Source organism: Atta colombica, unplaced genomic scaffold (genome assembly GCF_001594045.1).
Source record: "Atta colombica isolate Treedump-2 unplaced genomic scaffold, Acol1.0 scaffold321, whole genome shotgun sequence".
Classification (NCBI taxonomy): Eukaryota; Metazoa; Arthropoda; class Insecta; order Hymenoptera; family Formicidae; genus Atta; species Atta colombica.
This window is the reverse complement of record NW_017259428.1, coordinates 640,081-648,680: the sequence shown is the minus strand read 5'-3', so window position 1 is coordinate 648,680 and position 8,600 is coordinate 640,081.

Genomic DNA, 8,600 nt, shown 5'->3' with positions numbered 1-8,600 from the left:
AAAATATAAAAATATATTTATAAAATACTTTATAAAAATATTACTTCTAATTCCTCTGTGACAATGATAATAATATAGTGGTAATAAAAAAGCACATAATTTATGACGATCGAATTATGTTAGGAGAGATATCTTGCGTGTTTCTCAGGAAAGAAAGGGTTGGATCAATTTACTCGAGGGCAAAAGCGTGCCGCTCGTAGCTAAATGCAGCGCAAACAGGCATTCTTCCCCCTTCTCCATGGCCGACAGCGGAATCCGTGTCGACCTCTTCGGTGGAGCAAGGTGCGCTTTGCAATTCCGAGCGCTCGCTCGCTCGATGCGCGACAGGTACGTACGGAACACACTGTCGTTGCGTATCGCGTCCTCGTTAAATACTTGCGTTGCATTCCGACGCTGAGACAAAAAGCGGGGGAAAAAATGCGAGAAAAAGAGAAGCTGGCGAGAGAGAGAAGTGGAAAAAAAATTATTACAATGTAGGTCAGTTTTTTTATAAACAACTTCCTTCTTTGAAGAGATCTTTTTTCCCCAACTTTAGTAATAATTCCACGAGGAGAGATTATTATTCCATGTAATGATGTACATAAATTTGAAATAAATTGCATCTGCGATTAAAAAAAAAAAATATTTATAAAATACCCAGGAAAGGTATAAATCCTTATAAAATGTTGGTTTGCACACCAAAAAATTCTGTCTTGTTTATTATATGATTTAAAATAAGTTACATAGATTTATTAACTCGTGATTATTCTTTATTATTTATCAATCGATTTTATCATCAACAACATTTCATCATTCAAAAATGATAATAATAAGATATTAAAAAATAAAGTTTTCCAGAAAATAAGTTTGAATGTTTTGAATTATTAAAATTTTATCATATTAACTTTAAATGTAATTTTAATAATATTATAATCGATTATAAAAAAATAAGATAGGTTTTTATATTTCTACTTTTTTCACAAACAACTAAAAAATTTTGTAATTGTAGCAAATTGTAGTAAATGAAATCAAATCTATTGGGTCATTAATTCAACATGCCTTATGATATATGGCGTGTTATATAAAAAACTTGTCGTACATTTGTCGCACAATGTTTCAAGCATGTTGATTGATTCACAATTCAAAAGTTCTCTAGTCTTCAGAAATTTTTTATCTTGGCTGCGTTCCATTTGACACAGCACTTATAGAATCATTTCATCTTTGTTTATCAAATATTAAACCAGGACAAATTCACGAGCGCCAAATGGAAAATGCAGTTCTCGTAGCCAATTAATATCCTTCAAAAAGTTATCAAAAAATTTCTGGAGACTAGAGAACTTTTCTATTTTTACTTTCGTAATCAATCAACACGCTTGAAAAATTTATTGTATGGTGTAAATGATTAGATGAATCAATTTCAAGGATGTTTAGTCGTTTAAAGTTATGACGGTATTGATGACCAATTGGCCTCAGAATTGGCCTTAAATTTTATAAGCTAATATAAAGTTATTGAATAATTATTGATTTAAGTCAACAGAGCCTTCAACTATTATTAAGCTAACATAAAATCGTTATTAGAAATAATAATTTACTACTAATTAGAAATTTGCCTCAAATTATATTCAGCTGTCATTACGCGCAATGTTACACCTCCCCTACAGTACAAAATGTTGCAGCAATATTGCAACGATATTGTTGCAATGGGCTGGTATTCTTATTCTCTAAACTTTTAGAGTGAAAGCTCACTCTCAGCTTTAATCTCAGCTTTAAAGATTGAAAATTGAGGCATTCTTTTTCAAGACATTGTGCATAATTACGGCTGAATATATAATTTGAATATAATTTGAGAAATTTCTCAGTAGTAATTCTCTAATACCGATTTTATATTGTACAGCTTTATATAATGATACCTCACACCTGTTCCTTTTTTACATCGTACTAATCATAGTATCAAATGAAGTATAGTATTCTTTAAAGAGGTTTACGACGCCCCAATATTTCGTAATATCGTGCACGCGTTCGACCGATGGAAAACATACACGAGGCCATCTCGCAGCCCGGACTATTTTCCATCTACTTTCCCGTATTATGCAAGTCCGCGCGAGTGAAACAGCGAGAGACGTGGCGGGACGGGCGATCTCGGCGTGCCGCAATTTGCGCAATAAACCGCACCGGTGACGATGTCATCGGGCAGCACCATTCCATCGTGTATCGGCAGAACGTAGCCGATCGCTGCCGCCACTGTCGTGTACACATTGCGTGTACTGGCGTGCACGTGTCGGGAAGGGTGAACGCGTGGTCGCGCGCGTGACTCCACGCGGCCGAGGCGTGCCCTTCTCTCGATCACGTGGAATGTAACGCGGTCTGAACGTTCTCCCCTTCATCCTCTCACCTCTCCCTCAGCTCCCACTCCGTATAGAGCGCTCTTCTCGCGGTGCACCGTCACGATTCTCATGATTGCCTTCCTTTCCGTCCGCAGTTTCCAACGACCTGCAGCGGTGGACCGCAACAATGAAAGACCAGCTCAGAACGTAGTTACGGAAAAGTAGAAACTTGATCGGCATTAATGACATTAATTTCTTTCCAATGAGTACCTTTTCTGACGAGAACCTTTCCTTTTGTTGTACTTTAATTCTAGAAATACACGATGGACAAAGTAATTTTTGTATAAAATTTTTTTATAAGAAAGAAATATGGTTTTATATTAGTACCTGCATCTTGTATAATTAAATACACCAGTTGACAAATGAAAACAATGTATTCTGAGAAAACACATGACAGAGATTTTTTTACGTTGCTTAAAATTATTCCAAGAACAATAAGCAAGTATTCTTTTTTAAATAATTAATGAAATTGTGTTCTTTTTTATCAAGTAGAATTTATTGTAGAATTATTTATATAATTGTTATTTGTATAATTGTAGAATTATTTATACAATTAATATAATTGTAGAATTTATGAAAAAATTATAAATTAGTAATTACTCGCTATCACTTTATGAATAATTGATAAAACACAATAATCTGATGAAACACATGGTAATGACATTTTTTTCTGCATTGCATAAAATTATTTCAACATGATAAAGTGCAAGTATTTTTTTTTTATCAAGTGTAGAATTACTGAAAAATATTGCAAATTATTTGCGAATAATTTCTGATATTTTATTGCGGAAATATTTCTGCATTCGTTTGTCTGTCAATCATTTGTTACCACTTATTCTCTTCTATTATTTGTATTAATATATAATATCTTGACAATGAAGAATAATACATTACTGATCTTTTCTCTATATTTTCGAAAAATTAAAATTATAATATCACTTTTTATAGCATCACTTTTCTTCAGACAAAAATTAAAAGTTCTGCGACTTAAATTTCTTTCTAGAAAGATATACTTGCACTAGCGGGTACGACAAACGCGTCCAGTAAAAGATGTCCAGGTCACACAATTAACAACGATTATCGCAATTAGCGAGGATAACAGTTGCGATAGTTCCTAGTGTAACTGTATTAATTAAGTGCAAGATATATGATACAAAAAGGAGCAGTTAGTTAATTAGTAAACATGAGATGCAGATAAATGATATACATTTAACTATCTATAATAAAAATATCTTTATTTTAAAATTTATAAAATTTCTATTCTGGAATTTATGGAAAGTATTCTCTTCTCTTTCATCCTGTATAAAATGTAATGCTATAAATATTTTAATCTATTGCTTCATATTCGATTTTATCTGCGATTTATCTTTATTCCTTTTTTTTTCTTCTTTTCAATAATATCGCAGTCATCTTGCCTTTCGCTAAGTACAATACATCGACTAGATATTATAATTATTAGAATTTATAATTTTTTTTCCTATAATTTTCAGTAAAAAATAGCTGTCGATTAAATGTCAAATTGACGTCTAGTTAACATTGAAATTATCAATATTATTTCGTATCAATATTGATTTAACATCCAGTCGATGAGTTATTTCTCGCTGATATTGTCATTATTATTACACGGAAAGAATTTTCTTCTAAAATTTACTCTGAAAATATGATAGTTGTGATACAATATTTTAAAGATTTTTACCATGCACTTCAGTAAAATTGATCAAATTATTCGCGAATAATTTCTGATATCAGTATTTTATTAAATTGTGAAAATACTTTTGCAACTTATTTTATACTTTATTGTAGTTTTATTAATGAATGAGAGAGATTAATAAAATTCTTCGAAATACAATGTTGTTCCACGGCTGTCATATTTTCAGGGTAAATTCTAAGAAAACATTCTCTTCATATATTATTATTATTATTATTATTATTATTATTATTATTATTATTATATCCTCAATCGAAATAATAAAATTCTTATAATTAGAAGAAACTTTACGCGCGCATCCTTTTATTCATATTTCGCAAAAATCTTTAACTTCTTTATTTAAAATATTATAATAGATTCTAATATGATTCACATAAACTTAGCAAAACTTTTGCCAAACGACATTTCATTTTCTCATTTTCTTAAAACTTAATAACACTTAATGTTTCATTGAATTTAAAAATTAATATAATCATGATGAAAAATAAGCAAAGTGGAACATTCGTTCCATTGATAGATTATCGCGCGCTCTCGACGTGGCCATTCTGTAAAAGGAATCGAGTGACAGAGCCATGACCACCAGTTAAAACTGTCGCCAGACTTGCACTTCCGCCCTAAATACGCGTCTGGAGTACGAAATCTGGTTCTTACGTGATAGTCACAGTACGAGGTCGCTCACAGTAGAATGCGATTTAGTTTTCGAAAGTAGGTACGGTCGCCGCGAGTAGGCGATATCTTATTGCCACATGTTCACTTATCCAACAAACGATAACAAGCTGTCACTCAATGTCATGATAAAAAAAAATACTTCTTCTAATTTTAATAGTATTGTAAACAACGAAATTGTGTGCCTCATTTTTTATTTAATGTTCACTATTAAATTTTTCAAATTTCTTACATAATACTAAAATAAAAAACATGTATAGATATGTGTGTATATGTGTGTGTACATATATATATATTTAAAATATAAGTTTGAAAATAGAAATTTGCAATCAAATAATCCATGAAAATCAATGATTGAAATTAAAATTTAATTTGGATATTTTTAAACGAATGTTAGTAATTAGGTAAAGAAGTGCCAAATTCCGTATGATTGAAAATGTGGATAAATCAGAATTTTCTGGTTAAAGCTCTTGAATAGTTAAAATATACTTGAAGTGAAAATAGTCTAGTCGCATGCGTAAATGCTAGTAAATGCACTTCACGTGTCTTTTACGACTATATTTATTGACTGTCAGGAAAGATAACGACAGCTTTGGCCTATTTTTACAAGTGTTTTAAAGTGATCTCATTATTTCATTTTCTTTATTTACAAGTGCAGCACCTTAACGCGTCATTTCTCGCTTATGACGTCACAATTCAATACGGTCACGGCGATTTCTCAGAAATCTTAAATCTACAAAATTCTTGTTAAAATAATCGAAATTGACATAATCAGAATCTTCTGATCGTTTATTTATCAACCAAACATTTTTCTTTTCTGCAGTACTTTAAATTGCACTATTTTGTGAACTCAGCCGATTTTAAAAACGCAGTCCTAAATTAAAACTGAAATAGTAATATCATAAATTGAATTATTCGTCAATCTAATAATGATGCTAATAATAATCTTAGAATATTGAAAAGAATTTTTTATAACGAGATGATTTTCGTCTGAAAAAGTTTTTTCTACGTTTATAAAAAAAATTGTTGCATATCTATTTATTTAAAGAAAATAACATGTGTCAGTTGCACATAAAACTGTTGCTTATGTAGCGTTGTGATGCTACATAATAGAAACTACTACATTGAAACTACTACATTCGCCTTGGAGGTCGCAAAGATTAACTCTCCGTGAGAAACATATTCCGCGCGACCATAAATAGCCAACGATAAAACGGCACTATTGCTGCCGTATCACGCACCATAAAATTAGATATCTGCTTCATTAATGATGCGCGCCGAAAGGTCAGAGGGAGCAGTTTGAACCCCCTTCAGAAATGTCAATTTGCGTTGCACCGATCGTCTCAGAGCTATCGCACGGACCGACTTTTTCCCTCCCTTGCGTCGTTATTCAGCATTTTCTTTCTCATTTTATTTTAACGTTAAAGCATAAAAATTCCTGAATAAAAATACAACAGGCGTGATTGTGTTTTCTGACAAGTTGATAGGAAACATAAGACGGTTCGCGAAGAAAAAAAATTGCTGCAAAAGTATCTTTTCAAAAGTATCGGATTGCCCAGTAAATAGTAACCAACTTTTTATTTCTTTTGATAAAGAATTATACATTTAAGTCAAACATATTTACATCTTACTTGAATGCATACTTCAACAAAATCCAAAATAAGATGTCTTTAAGATTTTTTTTAGATACCAAAGGTATCTCATGTCATAATTTTGGACACTTTGTGTTTTCTGGGTGCTTACATTCTTCAGCAAAAGAAATAAAGACAAATAAAATAAAATAAAATAAATTTAATGATGAACAATCTTTTTTCTCAGTGCTTCTCATCAGAAATCATTTTTCTGACGACGCTGCGATTTTTATCCCACGTTTCTATGAACAGACAACTTAAGCGGCCATTGAAGCCACGAAGTCGCGACGTTCCAAGAATTATGTTTAACCGTCCATCGACGCACATCCGTCAGCCAAACCGTCGACGTAATCGGCTTCTTATCAGTATCGCTGGGTATTTCTTTTCGTGCCTGGCGTCACGTTTGCCCCGAACGTGCCACAACTGGCAACGGTTACACGGGTGCACGCACGTATGTACTTATTACACGCAAGCATCGCACGCACCATATCGTATCGCTCGCGTATCGCACGCTTATCGCAAAAGCGCGAAGCGGACCCTTATGATAACGCCAACAAACGAATAATCGGCAAAAACGTGAGTTTCCGATACAGATCGCTCACGTTTGTCGGTCATGTCTTGCCTCCAGCATTTGGGTCTCCAAAATTCCCCACGGCAGTTGAATCACGTGCAATATCTAATACCCGGACGTGACCGCTCCCGCGTCTTCTTTCCTCGTGGATCAGTCAATTGTATCAATCACGTTGAGAACCAGTCGGCACGTTCGTGCACGTTGGGTACATTGACACGTACACAGACGAAGAGATGTCGATATGTTCAACTACATTCAACCACTGAAGACACGTGCGATCCGTTCCGTAAAATCAAATCATGTCTTTCACGAATTCGAATAACTTTTGCTTTTTGCACTCAGCATCTTCGCTTTTTTTTCTTTTATCTAATTTTAAGTTTAGAAATTTTTTACATAAAGTTGTTTTGTTCGTACTGCCTGTAATGAATTTAAAAGAAATTTAAAAAGAAATACAAAAACAGATCTCAGATCGAACAATGTCTGTTTTATTTTATTCTTCGTTTCCTTAATTTTTTTTAGTGTTCGTCAGTCTTCGTGAAAAAATGATAATGTACTACTTTTGTATTACTTTTTCATGATGGATGTCTTACTTCACGTGCATTGCGTCTGGCTATCCTTTAGAACTGTATCATAAGAATGTTATAGCGATTATTCAATAATTGAGACAAGAACAAATTACTAATGTTCTATATAATATCAGTTGCTAATGTAATTCATGTTTCCCGACTTATAATATATATATATACAATAGTACGTACATGAATAATAGTCATGTACACAAAAATAATAGTCAGCACGTACGTTTAAACTTAAAATCAGATCTGTATTCTGAAGACGCAGCCAGGTAGCATTATAACTGATTCTTTATTATGATTGTTCAATACATTTAGGATACACAATTTCATTTTTACGCTGACACGCTGAAAGCATCATTTCATTTTTCCATTAAACTAACACAAATAAATCTTACTGTAAGCAATAGTAAAGAACGTACTTTTAAGGTAGTATACTCGCGATAATATCATCCAGAAGTTAATTCCATTCGTGAGTTCGATACTGTCACTTTCCATTCCCGCCAATGAGAGAAAACATTTGATTACGTCTATTCATAGTCACACACATCAAACACACGCTCAAAAAGTGATAGGCGCAGATTAACGTAGTTCATTGCTACCTTTCTTTGATTCATATAATACATTGACAAACGCATTTACGAAAATTGAATTTTTGTCATGACTCTTTTCCAAATTAAATGGTAAAAAGTTATGACATTTGTTTCACAATATCCCTTTCAAGTTTCTTACTCGTATACTCGTTTCTTATTAACATGTCATTGCTAGTTTAGACACTATAAAAAGAAACGCATTTTTATTACTTTAACTTTGCGTAGGTGATACGTATAAGAAATGCGACTTTCAGTTGCTTACATCTCAGTACTGAAACCTCAACGTCATTGCAATTGCACAAGTTTAACGTCTTCTAGAATATGTATAGAATTCTAAAATATGTATAGAATGATATGAAATATCAATTTCAAGAAATTCTGTTTTCAGTTCGTAAATGTACTATCTTAAACAAGAATATAAAATTAAATAAAAGAATTAAGCAGTGAGCATTTACTGAACGATTTCTTTTGAACGGATTGTCAACTTTACACGATG